Here is a 22,504-nt window from a genome sequence, read left to right on the forward strand (position 1 = left end):
GTGTCAGTGAGTTGAACATCAACCTCAGCTTTTATGTTCTTTGAGCATGGAATAAAAGTATTAATTTTTATTGTTTAGATGTTAAAATGAAGCATACTACTAGTATGTGTGTTTATACAAATGACAAGGCCCAGCTACAGTATTGCAAACACTTGTGCGTTCTTACATCCATGTGGAGGTAAAACACCTCAAGGAGCCAATACAAGAACTGGGCTGCAGTGACAGATGTATATGACCAAATGGATTCATTAGTAATTCATACTTATGCACATTTTAAAACTATTTCAGGTACCACTCTTTCCTACACAACACTTGAAATTACAATATTCTACAAATCTGCCATGATTGATACGCCTGTCCACAAACCTCTGTGAATTTTTGGTCCTGTGCTCCCTCCAGATGCTACAATGAAATACTTTGGACAGTGTGTTTACAACTTTTTGTCAACAATTTATGGAAGACCATCTCCTGTTTCAATATTGCAGTGTTCTCATTGGCCATAAAATGGACTACACACATGCTCTTGTGGCTGAACGGGAGCAATTCCCCTGCAGCATCTGGTGGGAAACCTGAAATCAGAAGAGTGGAAGTTGTTAGAGCTGCAGATGAATGAATGACATGTTTACATACTTTTGGTCATATAATGTCCTCAGAACACTCTTGTAAATATGGACAAAGACAGGAACAATCTTTGAAGCTGCCTTTTTAGTCAAATCTGACAACACTGCAAGCTTGACTTATATCGTTTTCCACGGTTTTTAAGCTTCTATTGTGATTTACAGGATGTAACTGTATTAGTGTGTCAGCATGTACAGTATACCTCACTGTGGGCAGCTCTCTAATGGAAACAGACTCCTCCACAACCTGGCCCAGACTGTGAGCTGATACACTCCCAAAGAAAACACTGTTCTGTTGGGATGTTTGTCTTGTTAATATACACAAAAGCACAGACCACACAATGTGGCCAGGCGGGACAAACTATTACAATATGTGTATATTTTTGTATTTTAAAAGAAAGTATGTCATGTATCAATATAATTCCTTTTTTTTTTTTTTTTTTAAACATTCACAGTAGATAAACATCGCTGATTCCAGTGTCTCCCAATTTGCTGAGGCAACGTCTAGTCAGCTCAGTTCAGCCAGTGAGAACTAATAAAACTAAATAATTACCAGTATTATAACAACCAGAATGACATGCAAGCCCAGTACTATATGTTTTGCCTACCAGTGAACACTAAGAGAGTACATTTCATGTCAGAAAGTTCAAACACTAAACACTAAAGTATTTGCAAGTCAGTAGTGGATAGTAATGCTCTCTGGATGTCTGGTGAAGACATGTATGGTCCATGTCTGTCAGAATGGGGGTTGAAAGGTGTGCAAGGTGAACAGTATATACATATCCCCACTGTGGGACTAATAAAGGAATATCTTATCTTACATAGCACTCAGGAACAGCATTTAGTTAAAGTACAAACAGCAGAAACTGTCACTGAGGAAACACTCCCACCTGGTGGCGTAACAGTGGTATCACATCTTTTCTGACATCTCATCAATAAATGCTTGAAATATTTTATGCAAAAAAAACATTTAAATGTTTTACACGGTTCTTACATTTTGTTTCGTTTATGTTTATGAACTCAGTGTTTGATGTTCTGCATACATATGCTGATTTAGCAGAATTAAAGTCAGGTGAACTGTATTTTTTATTGATTTCATTCATATACAATAAAAGTTTGTACGTAGAATTTACATGAATTTCTTGCATTAGGTGAAGCAAGCATTGGGTTGCATGGAAGTAGCATATTAGAAACTGACAACAGTTAAGTTCAGACCAGTGTTACAGTGTGACTGTCTAAACATGGAAGTTTTTTTACAGTTAGTTTTTAGTGGTGGAATGCTTGTTGGTCTACTCCAGGAATAAAACTGCAGAGTAGAAGTAAAGTTGAATATATCTTATGCACAGTATAACACAAGTGTTACAAACATCAACTAACAGGTCTGACAAGAAACATCACTGCTTTTTGACTTTGTGACAAAGTGAGATCACATCTTTTCTACCCATTACACTTCGTATTTCTTTTCATACGTATCATTTGTTTGTTCAGCCAGTATATGCAGCATTGCTTTCACACACTATCCCAGGTTTAGTATTGTAAATACATTATGTTATTACATAATCAAGACAGAAAAGTATTATTCTATTGTATTATAATGTACTTATTGTTTAAGTTCTACATTAGCTTGAGTCACTTACGGTATCCACCATGCTTTCCAGGAGACAAAGGGGGAGTCACTTTTTGCTTTAATCATTCAACAAGTCCGAGTCTGCTTCCTCCAATCTTCCTCACCACTCTGGCAAAGGCTTCATCACAGACATGTCAAACAGGTGTAACTAACAGCAGTGATGTTTAACATAAAACTATGTGTAACTGATATCACTAATGGCTGCATAATGCCTGCTGTGAAAAGACAAATGATACCTATCAAAATCCAGATGAGCAAGATTTATTCAGACAGCACTACAACAGACTTGAAGTACAACAGATGACAGGTGAAGCTAGTCAAAGCAAACACATCACTCACATCCACAATATGAAGTATTATATCTGGCTTTTGATTTCAGTAATAAATCACCAAATATGAACCTTTGTATATAAAAACACTGGCAGTTCAGGAAAAGTTAAATATACATTTTTCATTTGCATTTTCATTGTGATAATGTGGTTTTGATAGGATGTTTAAATGGAGAGATGAGGAAACTGAAAATGTTGACTGTTTATACCAGAAGTGCAACCAGTAGTCGATTAATCCATTAGTTGCCAACTTTTTTGTTTTTTGTTTTCTCTGGTTCCAGCTTCTTAAATGTGAACATTTTCTTGAGTCTTCTGGGACAGTAATCTAAATATATTTGGGTTGTGGACTGTTGGTCGGGACAAACGGTGATTGACATTTTTTAACCATTTTCTTATCTTTTATAGACCAAACAATTAATCAGTTAAGAAAATAATCAACACATTGACAATTCAAGTAATTGTTAGTTGCAGCTCTAGCTTATACAGTTCTGTCCACATTACTGAATACATTGATGGTGTAGGATATCACTGTGAAAGACTGAGCATTACTCCATGTGTAAAACCCATCAAAAAGAAATGACCCAGCCTTTAGTACAGTACAGTGTTTGGATAATTCAGTTTTGATTGTAGAATACTCAGGACACATAAAATGACTGTCAACACATGTATAAATAGTGCTCAATAACTCTTTTACAATCCCAACCTACCATATGGAGTCTAGATGTGATGTGATGATGAAGCAGAGTTTTGTTATTTCACATCATGCAGTGAAACAGAGTTGAGTGCATGTTAGCGTGTCAGTAATAACCAGAGTGTGACTCTGTCGTGCCGATGAGGAACAGCTGTGTGAAGCTGGCACAGTGCAGTGTGACTGTCATCGGCGTGTGGTCAGTCTGCAGACTCCAGACACCAACTGGCACATCAATTAGCAGAGGATTGACGTTACAGCTGGAGAAGCACAGGTGGAACTAACAGCATTAACGATGGCCGGCATTTACAATAGCTGCTATATTATTATCTACACCTGTGCTTTCCTGACCAGTCAACATGTCCACGCTGCTCTTTTCATTGTTGTTGGTTGTCTTACATTCAATATTTAACAGGTTTTAAAGACAGCTGTGCATATTTTGTACAATAAAAGCTTAATTCTAAAATTGTCCATGCCCAGTAATTAGAGCAATGCTGAAGAATCCCTGACTCAGCAGGTACAGCAATGATAACCTTTGTATTACTGTATTGTGTGTGTGTGTGTGTGTGTGTGTGTGTGTGTGTGTGTGTGTGTGTGTGTGTGTGTGTGTGTGTGTGTGTGTGTGTGTGTGTGTGTGTGTGTGTGTGTGTGTGTGTGTATGTATATATATGTGTGTGTATGTGTGGAGGTGGTAGATTATTTCTGCTGAACAGGGAATTAACAAAATGTGTATTAATGGGGGGAAAAAATTGAGGATTTGGAAAATATTTAATGTAGTGGTGAATTTAGGGAACAACCCCCAAACTCTAACCATATACACAACTTTCATCTGTAATTATTAAGCATGCATAACTAATGCATTCCTCATAATGATTGTATGAATGAGGTAGTTCCAGTTGCTGGGTTATTTAGCAGCATGCAGATGCTAATAAACTTAAGGAAAAACAACAAAACACACCATGATGGTCTGTGAAAAGCGCCTTTAAATAAAATGCATTATCATTATTATTATTATTATTACGTTCCTGGGAGTGCACATCACTGAAGACCTGACCTGGAGCCTGAACACCTCCTGCATCAGGACACAGGCTCCCTTAGAAACTGTTCATCAGCTTCCAGAGTTGGGAATTACTGTACTTTAGTAAAGTACAGATACCTGGAAAATCTACTTTATTATTTATTTTTCTGACGACTTTTTACTTTTAATCCCTGTATTTGAACACAAATATCTGGACTTTCTACTCCTTACATTGACAAAACAGGCTCGTTACTTTCAACCTCAGTGACATTATGAGAAGACATGACGTGCAAATACTGTAAGCGATAAAAAAAGTCTTTTTTTTTGGTGTGTGCGCTCTGTGTCCCCGGTAGGACACAGCCTTAGGCATCTGCTCACATCACAATCCACTACAGGAATGAAAGTCCAACAATGTGTGCAGACAGTGCAGGAATATGACCAACACATGCTGTACACTGTGCACAGTTTACAAAGGTCCATTAAAGCAGCAGTGTGTGACAGTGAGTGAGTCAGTGAGGAGCGATTAACACGTTATGCTCAGCAGTAGCAATCCTAGGATCCGGGGGCCCCAGACCAAGCAGCCCACTGATAATGATCATTAATTAATCATCCTTTAAGCATTAAATACCCACACAGCCATGTATTCTCAGCTGTGTGTCTGATTTTAATCATACTTTTTACATTGAATCTATGAATATGCAAATATATTTCATTTCTAAAGTTTAACTGTTGACACAATGTTTCCTTCACTGTAAAGTTCATTCTCAGTGTTTGTACACTGGACGCTTCAAGTTTCTACATCACACCTGTGTAAGTTGTGTATTGGTCCAGCATTGGCTTCCAAACTACTTGTAATGTCACATATCCTGTTATTAGGCCCACCCATTGAAGTCAGCCTTCCAATGAGCAGAGAGAAATTTTACTTCATCAGGTAAATGTGAAAACAAAGCCCATGATTGAGTGGGAAGGGGCTTTAACTGGGGCTGCATTCAAGACCAATGGTGTTGTATCTGCATTGGGTTAGGGTTCCCCAACACATTATGATCATTCATTCATTGCAGAGTTGAGGTTCCTGCTGCTGACTAAATTAACACCTACTGCTTTTTTAATAGGATTCAGCCATAATTCATGTTTCACTAAAAAAATAGTAAGCTGGTCGTTCACCTACAGCACAGTTCTGCTGCAGTGGACAGCTATTCAAAAGCTGTTTTCCTATGTATGAAAGGATTTTGATGGCATAGTAACACTTCAGCCATCACAGTGGACACTAGTGTGTCAACCCATACACTACCACTAACCCTGCAGTAATAAAAACAAAATGTCATGCCTAAATAAAAATGAGGAGAAAAATCCTGACTGGGGTTATCATAATTCATGCATGAAATGGTTAAATTGAAGAGTGGAAAGTGCCTTGAGATCACTTTAAATTTTAAAAATTGAAATGAATTAAATCAAATGACCAAACTGTCCTCAGATGAGGTGTAATCAGGGTTAACAGGTTCCTGAGCGTGTGGATCATGTATACAGATACAGGGGCCCTGATCATACTCATCAACAATACAATCAATACAAAACAGACCTGATGTGCTGTTCTACATGTGTCCGGAAGATGGCGCTGCAACGTCAAGCGATTAAAAAAAAAAAAAGAAGAAAAAAAGTGGGCTCACTGTAGCGGTTCATAACTTAAAGTTAGCAGAAGTCAAACACTTAACAGAATTATAGTGGGGCGCCTACCACTTGTTTCAAGATATAAAAACAGACTTTTCATAAACGTCACTTTTAATTAGAAAAAAAAAAGTTAAATACTTAATAGCTTCCATGTAAGTCCTATTAGTCTATATTGCTATGAACAGTCTGTGTAAATAAGCTTCTAAACTCTATTAAAGCCTTTGACCTGCTAGTTCAGTATAAATATAACAGCTGACCAGTTAAAGTGTATCACAGATGAGACGTTTTATTAAAGAAGTGTTTACTCGCATACATCCATCCCTTCTCCCAGCCTTTGCTGCCCGCTGATTGGACGGGCGTACTGTCAGTCAATGGACTGGGCCCGTTATGTGTGCTTCACGTGCTTTTGAAAAGCTTGGGATTCTTAGTTGTAAGCACATACACGATTTTCCTTGAATGGAATGGTGAACAGCTGGGTGGGAAAGCGGATAAGTAGTAGCGGTGTCTAGTCTTGTCCGCCAGGTGGAAGTATATCGCTGCACAACAAGGCTCATTCTGGTTAAGCCATTTAAAATGTACGCTTGGCTGTAGTTTTTCAGAGCACCTTCCAATACAATAATATACTGATGTCACTTTGCGTTCTTTTCCTTTTATTTATCACTTTAGACACTTTTGCTTTAATACGCACTCCACACGTCATTCTTAAATATAAACTACCTCTTTTTTCTTTCTTTTTTTTAGTCGTGTGTTTTTCTCTCCTGTGGCATCGTGATATTTCCGACAGCCCCTGAAGGCAGCAGCAGTTGATGTTGTGGCCCTGCAGAGCTAACGCCATCACACGCATCACGCAGCGGCTCGGACGAGCAGCAGCAGGGCGACAGCAGGGCCGCCACACATCGCTAGTCTCTACCACACTTTATCATTTCATCATTACGGTTATGGAATATAGTGCTGCGGATTATTAGACGACTTTGAACAGGTAAGAGACACTGTGTTGTCCGTTTTACTCACTATTCATCTCACTCCTGTCTGAAGCCCAATGCATTGCTGTGATTTCACCTCCAGGTATTACAGTGTTATTATTCTTCTTGTTATTATTGACGTTTCTTGTACGTAAACGTGCCTGTTGGTGAGCTTCACCTCCTCGTAGCTCCGCTGTATGGAGGCTGTGAGGGTGAGGCGTCGGCTGCTTTTAATGCTGTGTGTATTGAGTGAGAGATAGACTACACACCAGTGTGAGTGGAGCCTGTGGAAGTGGAAAGAAGAAACAGAGAGGTAATTAAACGTGGAGGTTATCCACGGTCATTGGCTAAAAAGAAAATGAGGAACGTGGTGTGTTTGTGAACGCGCAGGAGCCGTCAAAGCATCTTGACGCATTGGTTTTAGAGCCTCTGCTTGTTGTTTACCATGACCCCCATACACACACACACACACACACACACACACACACACACACACACCTCATCCCTCCTTCCTCCTTCTCCCCCATCATCATCAGCAGCAGCAGCAGCAGCATCTCCAATTGATGCTTAGTGGAGTCATGTGAAGGACACAACCTCACATGCTTCACAGTGGCTGTCTTATCTGGGATGCTTTCAGGCTCCTCTTCATGAAGCAGGGAAACCGTAGTGCTCAGTTAACTTTGAGGACCAGCTTGCATTCCTCTACATAGGAAGCTGTGTTTTGGCATCACTTGAATATTGCCTCGACTCTTTCCAACTCTTGCGTCCGTACTTTGTGTTCCTTTCAACAAGTCCCTTCTACTGCAAGCTTCACTGTGAATCGTGCAGTTTAATTAATCAGGCTTGTATTCACAGTGCACTGACTAAAACTGTTGCTCCCCTATCTCCTTTGGTTATTTGCTCTCATCTACTCCGTCAGTGACATACATCCCTCCATCCATTCCCTCAGTGCTTAAAACCCAGGCAGGTGTCAACCTCAGCCATTTGTTCCATGTGTTGTGTTTGCAAAAAAATCAGCGTAATCGATTATATATCATCAGCTGCTGCTTCTCTCTTACATCAGCATCCCCCTCCCACTTCTTCAAAAAGTGTTTCTTAATGAAGCAGCCTCTTTTTTACAACATGCAACAGTAAGACCTGCTGCTTATAATGACTTTATTTTAGGTGGCACTCAAGGGGATTGTGCAGAAACTAGAAGCGATGCAGTGTGATGTAGAGTTGTAATTTCCCCCTGCTTTCTTTTGCCATAGAAGTACCATTATCCCTATTTTCAGAAACCCGGCTTCCTCGGGTTTTTGAGCGGTGCCAGCAGCTGGTGGACAGCTTGCTGACTCCGCTAAGAAGTGTAAGATTTCTGCACCAAGAAGACGAAGCCGCTCATTTTACAACCATGTGACGTTACGGGCCTGATGAGTTGAGGCGCTGCTCCGTTGGATTCAGGTGTATGGAAGGGGAGCATATGGCTGTGTGGATGGATGTGTCCCCGAGGGGGGGCCTGGATAATCTCTAATGAGAGGTAGTAGTCTTGGAAACGGAGCACAGGGACCACTGGTGCTCTGTGAAATATCATTTTTTCATACAGTGAGAGATGATCACGCTCTGTAGCTCTGAAGATCTGAATCCTAATCATGTACTATCTGTTGCATTTTAGCATTAGTATTAATTGGAAATGTACAGATATGAATTAATAAGTCTAACCCTTCCTTAAATCTGACATTTTTGCCGTGAGGTTTTGTATTGTAGTCCCTGTATGACTCGTGGCCTTCTGCAGATAAAAAGCGCTCTCGTCAGGATGAGTTATGAGTTCAGGGTTGCTCTTTTTTTCTTTTTTTTAAAATAAATTCTCAGCACCATACAATAGAGTGAAGCGTGCAGTATATATCTCTGATGACTCTCAGGCAGTTAGCATGTAGGCCAATTTACACAGACGGATTCAAACAAGCTTCACACGTTTCACACTGGTGCTGTGTCTGTAATCACAGTTCAGCCTCATCACTGCATGACTGACAGATACTGTGCTGGCAGGAGAGCAGGTTATCTAACAGCGAGGTGGGATAGTTCACACAGTAAAACACTGGAATTCCAACTGCCTGACATTTCCTGATTGGTAATTTGATTAAACTAATCAAATGAATTTAGGAATATGCAACATGTAAAAGTGTATTTTGGCCACAGGGAAGCACTTCAAGGTACAGCTCGGCCTCAGGATTAGGAATTAAAGCAGGAACCACCGTAAAGCTATTTACTGCTAGTGTACAACAGTGTAGTACGTTGATACTGTGTACAGTTCAAATGTAGAATGGAATTTAGACGTGTGGAGTTTTTGGGCCTCGGTGCAGTTTGGTCTCAGTTTTTGAAGCTCCAGTTTTTTCCATCAGATCCAACTTTGTTGTTTTTTTTCTTTCTGGCTCTATAATGTTCCTCCAGCTGTTATGAGATACTGAGCTAATGCTTTCTTATAATGAATATTAAAGGATAAAGTACTATACAGCGTTCCTGGTCCTAACTATTGTCTCTGCTATGGAGGTTATATTCTCTGTTGTTAAGGTGGACTGAACACATTATTACATCTTTCTTTTTGCCTTTTGGTGCCTTTGACCTCACATAGGACTGATATAAGACATGTTGGAGCAATGCACAGAGCTGCCAGATCATCAGACCATATTTCACTCTTAGCCCAAGTTCTTTTGCAATGTATTGTCAAACTCAATCATCCCTATACCCACATCTACTCCACCGGTCAGCTGATTTCTCATGAACATTCCAACAGGTTTTGATAGACTTTGTTGTGGAGACAGTCAGGACATGGTGAGGGCAGACCTGGATGTACACACTGGTTGGTTGTTATCATAATAACACATGTGGCACATCGAGGAGTCTCGGTTATCAGGTACTCGCTTCTGGACTCATTTGCATTCCTAAACTTGCCTCGGCTTTGACCCGCTTTCAGATCACATCTTGACTGAACCTGGAGAGCACCTGGTCCTGGAGTTCACTCGGACCCAGTTCACGTGACCCTCATTCATCTCTTCTATGTAGCTTTGATTCATGTACTGTATCACTGCAGAGAAGTACAGGTGTGATCCACTATGTGATGACATGATGAGACATGTCGAACAGCTTTGGATGAAGTCAGTGCAGAGAGCCACTGAAGCACCAGTCCTCATCACTGCTACTTCATTCTAACTCATGCCTGTTACTGAACAACATTCTGTACTTTGTTAAATAGTTGTTAGAGTACAAGATGAATCAGTAATGACAATGATAGCTGCAGCCCTATAATCAACTGATTGTCATACAGCAGCAGTAATCAGGACTGTATGCTGCACAGTTAATCAGGTCAGTGTCTGTGTCTGCTAACTTACAATCACAATGAAATGAATCAGCTACGAAAGGTAAGGGAGAGGGTCACAACAGTATTCTTGTAATAAGTGATAAAAAAATAAAATAAATAAACAATCTCTAAATACTGTATACAATAAATGATGTTGATACATAGAAGGACTTTGAGTCCTGTTAGTAATCAGTAGGTCATAATCACCAAATCCAAGCAAAGTGAACAGATAAGCAGACATAACATATTACCATATTACAAACATGCAAAAACAACTAAACTAAACATCCACTTACTCCACTTTTGGTTTTGGTTTGGTTTTTTTTGGCACTTCTCGGTTATCATGCGAACTTGAGTCATATTATTACAGGTGATTGACTAAAGTGTATTGTATAATCACTTAATAACAAATGAACTAAGCTTGGAGGACTACCTTTCTAGTTATTAGTGGCAAGAGGTATGAAAACAGTTGTAACCTGTCCATAATCAATAATATATGTACAAGTTACATTATTACTGTAAACTGTATATGGAAGGTTGTATTGTGTACAAGCAGTGCAACAGAGTTCAGTTCAATATGAATGATATGTAATAAGATGCTGTTCATTTATACAGTTGGTAGTAAAAGGTCACATTTACTGATTAACCACAAGAACACTGGAAATGCTTAAATGTGCCCCCCACCCTTCCTCATTAGTAACATTTAGGGTATAAAAGCCCCCTCCTATACTGCAGAGTCCAGTCACAGAGAGCTCACAGGGTCCCATAGGTCATGCATTCTGAACCCAGAGCTCAGTGGGCTGCTCCTCTGTGCTCGGCGTCACAGCAGAGCTCCAGAGGTCAGAGAGACACCACAACAACAACAACGCCGTCCTTTGTGTCACGCTTCCAGCAGAGGAGATAAAAAAAAATGCCTCTCTTTTTCTCTCCCCCATCTTTTTTTGAGTCGTGACGTACTCGCGGGCTCCAATGAAGTTATTGTTACAGATAAAGTAAATGTTGAACCACAGATGAATGCAGGCTGTGACAAAGCCGGCGGGGGACGACCGCTGACATGTGAGAGCACAGCCACAGATCATATGATGGCCTGAAAAACCCCTCCAGCTGTTAGTCTCTCCACTGCTGATGTTTTTTACATTTTTACACCATCCACCAGCGTCAGTAATGTGGACAATTAAAAAAAAATAAACTAAAGAAGAAGTGGAATGTTAATGAGGCAGGCGTGTGTCGCTGGGTCATTGTTACAGCGATATCAAGGGAGGAAATGATGTGCGAAAGCGATGCGGGGAGGAATGGGGGGGTTTAAGCATTTGGGAGATGTGTCCGTCTAACGGGGGGGTGTGTTTCTACAAAGGATTTCAATTAGCAGGAGCTGTTTGTCTTGCTTCCAGGAGCCGGAGGTACACAGATCCTATCAGACAGATCACATCACGCCACTTCCACCTGCCACGGCTCGTCTTTGTGTTTGCTTGCACGAAAAATGCACAAAGTCAGTTAGTGTGTGTGTGAGTGTGGCTTCATTTCCTCTGACAAAAAATAAATCAGAGTTGCTCATTTACATCTGGAGTGCAGGAGCGTGGCTTTCTTTCTCTCATATCCTGCTCTACATTTTTTTTCCATTTTTAATCTCTCACTCTCTTTTTTTTTCTAAAAATCTCTCCAAATTCCATTTAGCTCTCAAGTCCATTTAGCCTTTATTCAGGAGTTCAATAGTGCACTGGAGTGCCTCGTCTATATTTAAAACCTCACCGCCCGAATAAATCGAGCAGAAATCTTTTAATTCTGCCAGCCGCCACCCAGCCTGAAAGTTTATACTGCCGCTGAAGCAGTGGAACGGCAATAGTAGGTTCCTATAACAGGTTCCAGCCATATGTGGGTGTGTGGGCAGGTTGCCAGAGAGAGAGAGAGAGAGAGAGAGAGAGAGAGAGAGAGAGAGAGAGAGAGAGAGAGAGGGAGAGAGAGAGAGAGAGAGAGATCATCATGTGGTGGTTGGAGAAACAGCTGGGAGTGATGCTGTATACCTGACTCCTGCATGATGCTCCCAAACACTGTGTATTAGTCGTGTAGGAATTAAAGCAGCTTTTTCAATAATATCGTTTATCATCGTTTAATATCGATATATTATTATCACAATATATCGTCCAATAAAAGTAGCTATCCTAACAGGTTTAAGCAAACTAAATTTATTTAGTTATAAAAATAAAATATTTCTTAATTTTTTACGTTGTTTCGATAAAACTATTCATCTGAAGACTCCCGACAGTTTACAATTAACTGACGATTTATAGAGCAAGGATTCATAGGAAATAATCAGTAATGACATCATCATGTCAGGCTTCAAGTCTCTGCCAGTTTATTTTCATTTTCTACACAAATGATCTAATGAATAACACAGTGAAAATACTGCAGCTTATATGTACGGTTGGCCGGAATAGTACAAAATGATTTGTAGTGAATGCAAAACACAGATGTGGCAGATGTTCGGCGGTTAGCTGTCCTATATAACACGCAGTGAGTCTGAACATCCATTGTAAACAGGAGGCTTCGTTGCGAGCAAAGGTTTCTTTCTGAGTCATTTTTACATCAAAGTTTCCACTGAGAGCATTTCCTCAGTAGACCAGCAGCTCTGCAGACACAGCTTGTAGATGCACAAACAGACACAAACGGTGCAGGTGAACGAAGAGGAGACGCCGAAAAATGAAGGTTTTTCCTCACAAAACAGCTGTTTGGAAGAGACGTGTCTTCTGATAAGGGCCAAAAATGCAAAGAGAAATAGAAGATTAGGTGATTTTATCTCAGAGATACTCGACTTTATCTTTAAATGGTCTCCTGATAACTTTGCATGTTAGAAAGATAAAAAAAAACGATGATATTTGAAATGAGGTTGCTTGATGTTGCTGTACAGTGTGTGAAAGTTGGCCTTGTTTCTTTAAACAGCTTCAGCACCTCTCCACTGAACACTGGAGCATCTTAAAGCAGGTAGGAATCATGTGGGTGTAGCCCCCGCCTTTCCCCCCCTCCACTGATGATAGGTGTTTGGGTCGGGAGGTGGGAGTGAAAACAAAAGTGCTCTCTACATATGTTAATGACCTGCAGAGTTTTCATACATAATGAACCTGCTGTGGGTTTTCCAGCTGTGTCTTAATGTCACGTGTGAGGCGACAAAGGGCCACATTCTGTCTCTACAAAGCCTCCCTGTGCTGCGTCCAGATGACGCCGATATAAAAAATCTGCAATGCAAAGAAGCCATTATGTTTTCTATGAATATTAATATAGACGTACAGTACGCCGGTTCTGCCTGCGCTTCATGCACACACAGGAAGAGCGGCTGTTCATGTGTGGAGCCGCACCTCTTCTCAGACAGTCAGACTCCTCACCACTGCAGAACGTGGTCTCCTGAACCCTGCTGCCTGTCTGGTCTCGGTCTCACTCACGGCGTCATTTTCTCTGCATTGCCGATGCGGCTGAGAGATGCTGACAAAGGAGACGATCGCTCATCCCTGAGGACGCGGCGTCACGTCGGCAACGCTACGCCCCGGTTAGGGCCGTCACAGGGGCCCCTGTTTGAAAATGCCGCGATGACGCCAAGAGATAAAAACAGTGTTGGTAGAGTCACAAGGCTTCAGGTCTTCAGGATGCTCTGTCACATGGTGGATAGTCTCCGACGCCAGAGATGATATCTTGATTATGTATATATATATATTTATATAGTGATGAGGGGTTAGAGAGGGCAGACAGTCAGGATCTGATTCAGTTTAATGTCATTTCACAGGTTTCACTATTAAGCATTTAATGTGTGGATGTAAATATTTTAAAGAGGTTTTCATGTGATGAAACTGTAGCAACTCTTAGTGAATTAGTGAAGTGTTCACCACCATGGTTAACACCTTAACTTTATAAAACTTGTGTTTGAAACTACAGTCACTTTTTGTTCCAGCATCACTTTCACTCTGTTTCAGTTTCACCATCTCCACATGGAACATTTAAAAAAATCCTTGTTTTCATACAGGAAGACATTAAAGAGACTGATGTGAAGGACAGTAAATCTAAACCCAAGATAATGAACTTCACAGAAATCTGTGGTTCATGTTAGGAATATTATGTCCATGGTTTGGTACAGAGTGTAGCTGTCAGATGTGAGTTATTATAATGACTGGTTTGTGACTTCTTGTCATAATTAAAACTCATGTTAATCTGAATGCTCTCATATATCTGACTTGACTCTGTAGAAGGTGGTAAAGTGCCTTTAAATCAAACATGGTTGCTTCAGACTGTTGTTCAGTATAATAAAGCCTCATGTTATGTATATGTCATATTGTCATATTGTCATATTGTCAGTCTGCACTGTTTGTAACCATCACATCAACTCTGTAGTCACGCTCCCGTCTTTAATTGTCCGGAGACGTAAAACAAAAGTTGTAAACATGAGATTCTTTCCCATCTCTACCCTCCACCCCATGTGACCTGAGTTCAGGATGTGGGAGGCGGTGACATCAGCAGTGACGAGCCAATAGCAGACCGTCATTCTAAAAGCCTGAGTGGCTCGCTGCTGTAAGTTCAGGGGCTCAAATCAGGCAGCTGTTGCAGTTGTTACTTAGAGTTGTAGTTAATGAGATAACTGAAGTCCTCATTCATGTGTTGATGCACAGTAACACCATACATTATACCTGCCAAACAGAGCTGACTAAAAACTGTTTTAACCTTTTCTGATCTCCATTTGTCAACCATCAGAGATTTTGCCGTAGCGTTTTTACACTTCAGGATGTTTCCCCTCCAAAAGATTCTGATTAGTTTAAGTTGGTCTGTTTGCAGTTCTTATATGATATATGTAGACAGAGTATTGGTCTCTGTAATCATTCCTGCTGTGCACAGTGGTTGTGAAGTGATCTTCTCTTAATTCAACTCTACTGGAGGAAACACAGTCCATGGAAACATAAAGAGTGCAGACTCACCTCATATTAACTTAACATACACTTTAGACAGTGGATGTGTGCTATTAAGGAATATAGCAACTACTACAGTTATGCATAATGAATTCAAACTACATATATTATGTAAATATTGTAGATAGATAGATACATACATACACACATACATAGATTAGATTAGGCCTTTGTAAGCATTGCTGTAAATCTGTAAGTAAGACTTCTCAGTATCTTGGTTTGTCATGAGCTATCTCGATTGCTTTTCTAATAACTACTATATGATGGTACATATTGATACTGTACCACTATATCATTTACATGTAAAGTGATAGAGGATTTTATCTACATTGCACATTCTTGCCAGTCATTCAGGTGTTTCCTCACTCAGTGTTAAGAGTTTACTTACTGTGAGGCAGCTGGACTTGTGAAATCATGACATCACAAAATCATGCAGGAAGTCATCTAGTCAGGCTTCAAGTTAAATGCTTTAGTCTGAACTACTGGCTCAGACCAATTAGTGTTCTAGAAGGACTCCCAGGTGATCGTGTAAATCCAGCTGCCTCACACGAACCTAAACGGTTAACGATAGATAGATAGGTAGATAGATGGTGATTGACAGGTGGTTCATCCAATCACCTGCAGAGTATTTTTTGATACTTTGATGCAGTTTCCGTGGACAACTTCTCTGATAGTTCCTGTGTAACAAACCAAAAAAGCAGCTGACGCCTCAGGTTAGTTGAGAGCGGCCTTTGTGGGAATGATATCAGTCGTTAATTCTGCCTTCCTATGAACACACAAAAGCTATTCAGCCTGTGAAGTGTTCACTCTTGATGTGAGAACACCCTCATTTTTTTTGCTCCCTCAGTAATGCTTTAATCACCTGGCAAATCCCCTCGCTCATGTAGCGGAGCTGCACACAGCCAGCTGCAGATACAGTCCAGGAGGCCTAATGTGCTGTGAGGATAATTGTCCGTTTTAATCCACTCCTCTGTGTGTGTGCGTGTGTGTGTGTGTGTGTGTGTGTGTGTGTGTGTGTGTCATTCAGTGAGAGCCGCAGCACACTGGCAGGCCCGACACGTCAATCAAATCTCATCCCGTCAGAGCTCATGGGAACAGGGATGAAACATTGCAGATTTAATTAGTGTTGCAGCATGTCGTATCTTTACCATGAACTCCATGACAATGTTGGTAGAAACCACAGGGAGCTGCATATATTATCACAACCCAAACCACCACACAGTCTGCAAGGTTGCTCTAAATCCATGTAAAGGCGGTAGCCCGAAGCTGTAAGCTTTGCAAATGCAGCTATTATTGAAATGGCAAAGTGCCCTACTTACCCTTTAGAGACTAGCCCTGAAATGAACCAGAAGTGGGAGGCTGACGGCAAGTTTTATGTTAAACTCGACGAGGCGCGGCGTGTCTGAGCGGCGCAGAGGGAAAAGCGGTCGCCCACCATCATCATCATCATCATCACCGTAGAGACTCGCAGGTTGTTTCCCAGCAGAGGCGACTCTGACTGCTCTAGAAGAATACAACTGGCTTTTTTTTTCTCCATTGGTTGGGAAGCCAGTGAGGGAGCATGTCCCCGTCATTGTAATAGTTGACCTCTCCTGGTCTGTTGTAGGTTTTTCGAAGCTTTGACGTTTGATGTTGTCAAGTCTCTTTAAATGAATGAAAGAGTTCAGTCTAAAGTGCCTTGAGATGACTTTTGTTGTGATTTGGCGCTATATAAATAAAGATCGAGATTGAGATAGTTTGTCTCCTCTTCTTCTGCACCATCTTCTAACAGGAAGTAACATAAAGGAAGAAAGGAAAGGAAGGGAGTGGATGCATGAAATGGATAAAAGCTGTAAAAGTGTTGGAGTGGTGTCAGGCAGTTCTACAGATATCAGTGTGAATATTAAACTTTAAAAAAAATACACTCTTTTGAGAAGGGCTTTAGTCTATAAAATGTCAGATCCAAAGATCTTGTTGTGTCTGAAAACAGTCCAAAACTCAAAGATAACATATTAACAATGATATAAAACAGAGGAAAGGAACTATTCTCACAATGAAGATGCTGGAACCAGACCTGTAAAGTTCATAGAGGAGCTGTAATAAGTTTGGACACATTTACATACAATAGATTCCAATAGCAACCCAGAGTCATTACAGTAAAGCCTCAAAAACAGCAACAGAAACTCCTCAAACCCCTCCTGCAGCATTTCACTTCTCTGTCATAGTTTCAGAAGTCCATTATAATCCTGACCCTCAACAGAACCACATACTTTCATATGAAGGTGTTACATCTTTATAGCTTTAAAGTTCTACTGAAAGGAGTTTAGCTATTTTTAAGTAGGTGCATGCCAGAGACCCATAGTAGTTCACAGGTTGACTTCTGTTCTATAATCTATATTTGTTCATCATTTGGCAAATAGGCAGATGAGCTATTATCAGTTCCTGTTAGTGTGACGTGATGTTACTGTGTTACTATGATACTGAAGAAAACTTCACAATGTGATGATTGTCAGGCAGGCTCTGTTAGGAGTTATGATGAGCTAATGATTTCTAAACAGATTAATAGATGCAGAGCAGCAGCTAACGGTTATTTTCATTATGGATTAATCCTGTGATTATCAGATAGAAACTGACATCTTCTAATGTCAGAAAATATTGACATTTAAGAAGCTGGAATCAGAGACTCTTCTTTAAAAAATAGATTGATCGATTATCAAAATAGTTGCAGATTAATTTAGTAGAAGTAATAAATCAATAAATCAATATGCATTCATGACGACGATGTCCTCAGCAAGCGTGACTTACACTGACTCTCAGCATGTGTGTCATTTCTGTTTTTTTTGTTTTTTTTTTCAGATTTGACATTTGAGTTATTACTCAAAGAAGGATTATGAGTTGTGATGCAAATTGCTGCTCAGGCACACACACACACACACAGTTTGAAAACCTCTGTCAGTATGAGGATAACTGGTGCCACTAAAATAACCACAGCTGGTGTGTTTGGGTCGCAAAGGAAACAAGGCGTAGGGAAAAGGAAGGAGATGAGGAAGCATTTAAAGGATAACAGAACATATTGCGTGCGTGTGTGCGTGTGTGTGTGTGTTAGTGTGTGCTGGAGCTGACACATGGTGTGACAGAAGGGGGGTGTGGGGGTGTTGGCACTGACAGGAGCTACAATAGATGGACGGAATAGAAAATCAGCACAAAGCCTGATGTCTGACTTTGAACCCTGGCTGTACAGTAGGTCACATGGTGTTCCGGCCTTCCTGCCCACTAGCACCCTCAGCACCCTCAGCACCCTCAGCACCCCCAGCACCCTGAGCATATTCAGTCCCGCTCTCCTCTGCATGGACCCCGCTGTGTACCCGGGCCAGTGTCGCTCGTACCCCACGTACCCCCCCCCCCCCGGTAGCCGAGCGTCAGCGGCGGAATGACTGAGGCCGTTGTGTTTCTGCCGGGTCATGTGACAGCTCTGTGTGGCTGAATGACTTTCTCCCCCTCACCACCTACCCCTCGCCACCCCCCCCCCTCACAGCCCCACTGCCATTATGTTTTATTGGTAGGGGCCGCTGATGAAAAGAGAAGAGTCAGCTCTCCCTCCGGGGGCCACTTCCACATGCACACACACACACACACACACACACACAGACACAGACACACTTATACATACACACTCACAGCAAAAAGCCTGCTGGGAGCCCGTCGCCATGACTGCGCCGGGGCCGGCGGAGGAGAGGGAGGAGAGGAAGGAGAGCGGACACAGACACACAGAGCAGCCAAATGGCAATTTTCTGCTGGTAAAGAAGACTTAAATCACATGTTTGACTCACACACTGAGGGCAGCGAGAGTATTTTGGGAGTCCCTCCACAGATGCCCCCCCCCAAAAAAAATAGACATGCTGTAACCTGCCACTAAAAAAGCTATTTTGCTTCTAACTGAACATCCAAATACTACTCTTCTTTTTTTTTTTTTGCTGCTGTAGTAGCTCACTTTTAAAGGTACTTTCCAATCACCTCATCACCTCATCGTCATCATTCTCTTTTTAGCTTTCATTCTTTCTCTCTGTCTGTCATCTCCCCCCCTCTGTCTCACCTGCTGTCAGACAGGCTAAAGCAGTCAGCAGGGTTTTTTTCTTCATCTGTGGCAGCGAACAGTCCACCAGCTCACCATCTACATCCACAACAGTGCCATTCAGCGGTTACACTGGGAGGATATTAAATCACTAAGTTGGGGTTTGTTTTAATAGTAGGTGGTGTGTGTGTGTGTGTGTGTGTGTGTGTGTGTGTGTGTGTGTGTGTGTGTGTGTGTGTGTGTGTGTGTGTGTGTGTGTGTGTGTGTGTGTGTGTGTGTGTGTGTGTGTGGGCGAGCCGGTGGCTGCAGCATTACGATAGTAACTTATATTAACTGCAGTGATGTTTTAAATAACATTTTTATATTTGTGAACTATGCATGAACAAATAAAATGCTGAATATAACCTAACATATAGTAGACTATATTTTGCAGGTAGTTTTCTTTATAAATGTGTGTATTGATCCCGTTTGATCATATAACCATTCAGCCTGTGGAGACCTAATTCTGACAATAACAGGAAATTATCACGTAATAGACCACACATACATAAACCAGCAGCAGCAGCAACAGGTTTCCATGTGGGCGGCCACCACACATGCTGCTGCTGCTGCTGCTGCTGCTGCAAATAGTTGCATCACACAGCTGAAGCCGGCGTGCACTTTTAGCATCATCACCACCACCACCACCACCACCATCGCCGCTGCTACGGTCCAGCAATCAGTGAGGCCACAGAGACAGATTAAATTAGATTAGCAGGACTGAGCTTTAAAGTCAAATCAGCAGCTAATGGGCTCGAACACATTTGGCAGCAGTGACAGCGCGTCTTTTGTAAATAAAGGGCAGTCAGGAGGCGTGCCGTGCAGTTAACCCCCCGGCCCCCGCCCCCACCCCCACCCCCAACCCACCCTCCCGCCACACAATGACTCCACTGTGTTCGTTCCACTGTCAGTCACGGAGCTGGCAGCGATGTAAAAGTTTATCGGCGCCCGGTGGATATTTATCTTGTAAATAAAAAGTTGCCATGTCAAAAAAAAGAAAAGAAAAGTGCTTTACGGTTTAATTCTGAGCTTTTGTTCCCTTATTTACAAAAGAGGCTTTTTTAACTGGAGCTGTTACTGAAGCTGAAGGCTGAGTGAAGCTGAGTTTGATTTGCCAAAATGAATTTATTGCTGGTTTTTTTTCATACTAACACAGAGGTGAGAAGTCACTAAACACATTTACTCAATGCTACCTTATACTTATACTTATACTAGTTACTTTTCATATTTAGATTTTACATTTAAAACACATGACAAGCTTATCTAATACAACTGTGTGTGGTAGCAGTTCTACCAAAAGTCACCTATCAACCTTTTTAACTTCTCACTATGACAGAGTGTATGACTGTTTTTGGTCATGGGTTGTATCCTCTTTCTGTAATAAAACATCTGAAAACTATAATCTTATCAGGTGGGGGTCCGTGGTGTCATTTGTGTCAATTTAGGACTCAATGATGTGAAAATGTTACAGAAACACTGATCTAAAGAGGTCAATTTATCCAATATTTCACAAAAAAAGCAGAGTTGGGGGCGGGGTGGGGGTGTGTGGGGGGGGGGGGGGGGGGGATACAGATCTGTTCTCTTTCTTCCTGCCACATTAATCATCTTCTGGCCCTTTGTTGGAGGGTTGAGAACCGTTGGACTCAACTAGCTTCTGCAACAATATAAAGCAGTTCCACCAAATGCTGCGTATGCATCGATGCTTCAGTATGAACAACAATAATGTGATATGGTATCAGTCACTGAGCCGTTGTTCTCTATACTTAGCAGTATTATCACATTGTTGTATCAGCTCTTCTTCTGGATGTAAAAGATCTGAACGCTTCCCTCACCGCTCACTCTGCCTCCGTTTAATAACACACATCTGTGCACTGCCAGATGGTATTGAGAAGCCTGTTTCTGATGCCTTGTATTTAGCAAATAGCATCTCTTCATTCACACCTGGGGAAGTGAGTGAATGGATTTCTAAAAAAAAAAAAAAAATCCACCTTCCTGCTGGAGAGGCAGAGACACTACAAAGCTCTGAAAGAAGGGCCATCACATCACGCAGCCTTTTCATTCAAGCTGGCAGCTCATGTGCACTTTGCAGCAACCTGTTGTTTACTAGTTGAAATAGTACATCTCACTGTGGTGACGTGTGTGTGTGTGTGTGTGTGTGTGTGTGTGTGTGTGTGTGTGTGTGTGTGTGTGGATGGAGGTCATATATGTAGGTTATCCTAAATCTGTGTCTTTTATCACGTTTCAAGTTTTATCGTCATAATAACAGTTTTTTTTGTTTTTTTTTTAAAGCTGTGCTCGTCATCCCAAAGCATTACGGAGAGAAAAAAAATTACAAGACCCATTTTTTCAAAGAAGCGTGAATGACGGCAGCTGGCACACGCTGTTAATATTCATGTTTTATTGAATGGGACAATGAATAATTGAGCGTCTCTCTGTGTGTGTGTGTGTCCCTGCAGGGCCTCTGTTTTGGCGGCGCACAAAGCAATGTGGAGGAAATAAAGATCCTGATACGCTGAAAACCAGAGGTATGACCAGACCTGTATACACACACACACACACACACGCATGTAACCTCACACACACAAACACGCTAGTAGATGAATTGAGGCGTGTTCGCTCGTCATCGTGTGAGAATAACCACATGATGTAAGTGCTGGTGGCAGATGGATGGGGGGGGGGGGGACATGCTCTTTCTGGAGGATTTTCCTTGTCTGTAAGCGCATGAGGGTCATAAATATAGCAGAACACACACACACACACACACACACACATACACACATACACACATACACACATACATACATACATACATTAAACCACACACACAGATATCCACCAGCTGGCCAGATTGCTCAGATTGGTTGCCAAGACCGAGCTTTCACTGTTTCAACCTGCAGCACACACACATAGTTCTATACTGTGCAGCTCCCCTTTATAAAAGCAAACTATAGCAAATGACACCCTGCGCACCTTTAAATCAGTAAAGCAGTACATTGTTGTTCCAGATTGACCCACAGGGCAACACATGCAACCAGCCAGTGTTGTCTTCCTCTCTATCATCACATCAACACGACCTAACCGTCTCTTTCTGCCGCTGCCATCTTTAATCCGCAGTGCAGCAGCGAGGTCGGCCCGTAAATCGCCACGAGGGTTAATGTGAGGTCAGTCGGTACACACTTAGTCACCGTGTACTGTACTGTATCAGCCCTTCCCTCCCTCCTGATCTCT

At 41.5% G+C, this 22,504-nt stretch overlaps 1 protein-coding gene across 3 annotated transcripts in view; it reads left to right on the forward strand.

Moving 5' to 3' along the window:
- Positions 1-6,793: 6,793 nt before the first annotated feature.
- fynb (FYN proto-oncogene, Src family tyrosine kinase b) overlaps positions 6,794-22,504 on the forward strand; it is a 78,044-nt gene continuing 62,333 nt past the window's right edge. For all 3 annotated transcript variants that reach the window (XM_062436681.1, XM_062436679.1, XM_062436680.1), the window contains exons 1-2: positions 6,794-6,926; positions 21,733-21,801. The gene's annotated coding sequence lies outside the window, so the exon portion shown is untranslated. The remainder of the gene's footprint in view (positions 6,927-21,732; positions 21,802-22,504) is intronic.

Source organism: Scomber scombrus, chromosome 17, assembly GCF_963691925.1.
Source record: "Scomber scombrus chromosome 17, fScoSco1.1, whole genome shotgun sequence".
Classification (NCBI taxonomy): domain Eukaryota; kingdom Metazoa; phylum Chordata; class Actinopteri; order Scombriformes; family Scombridae; genus Scomber; species Scomber scombrus.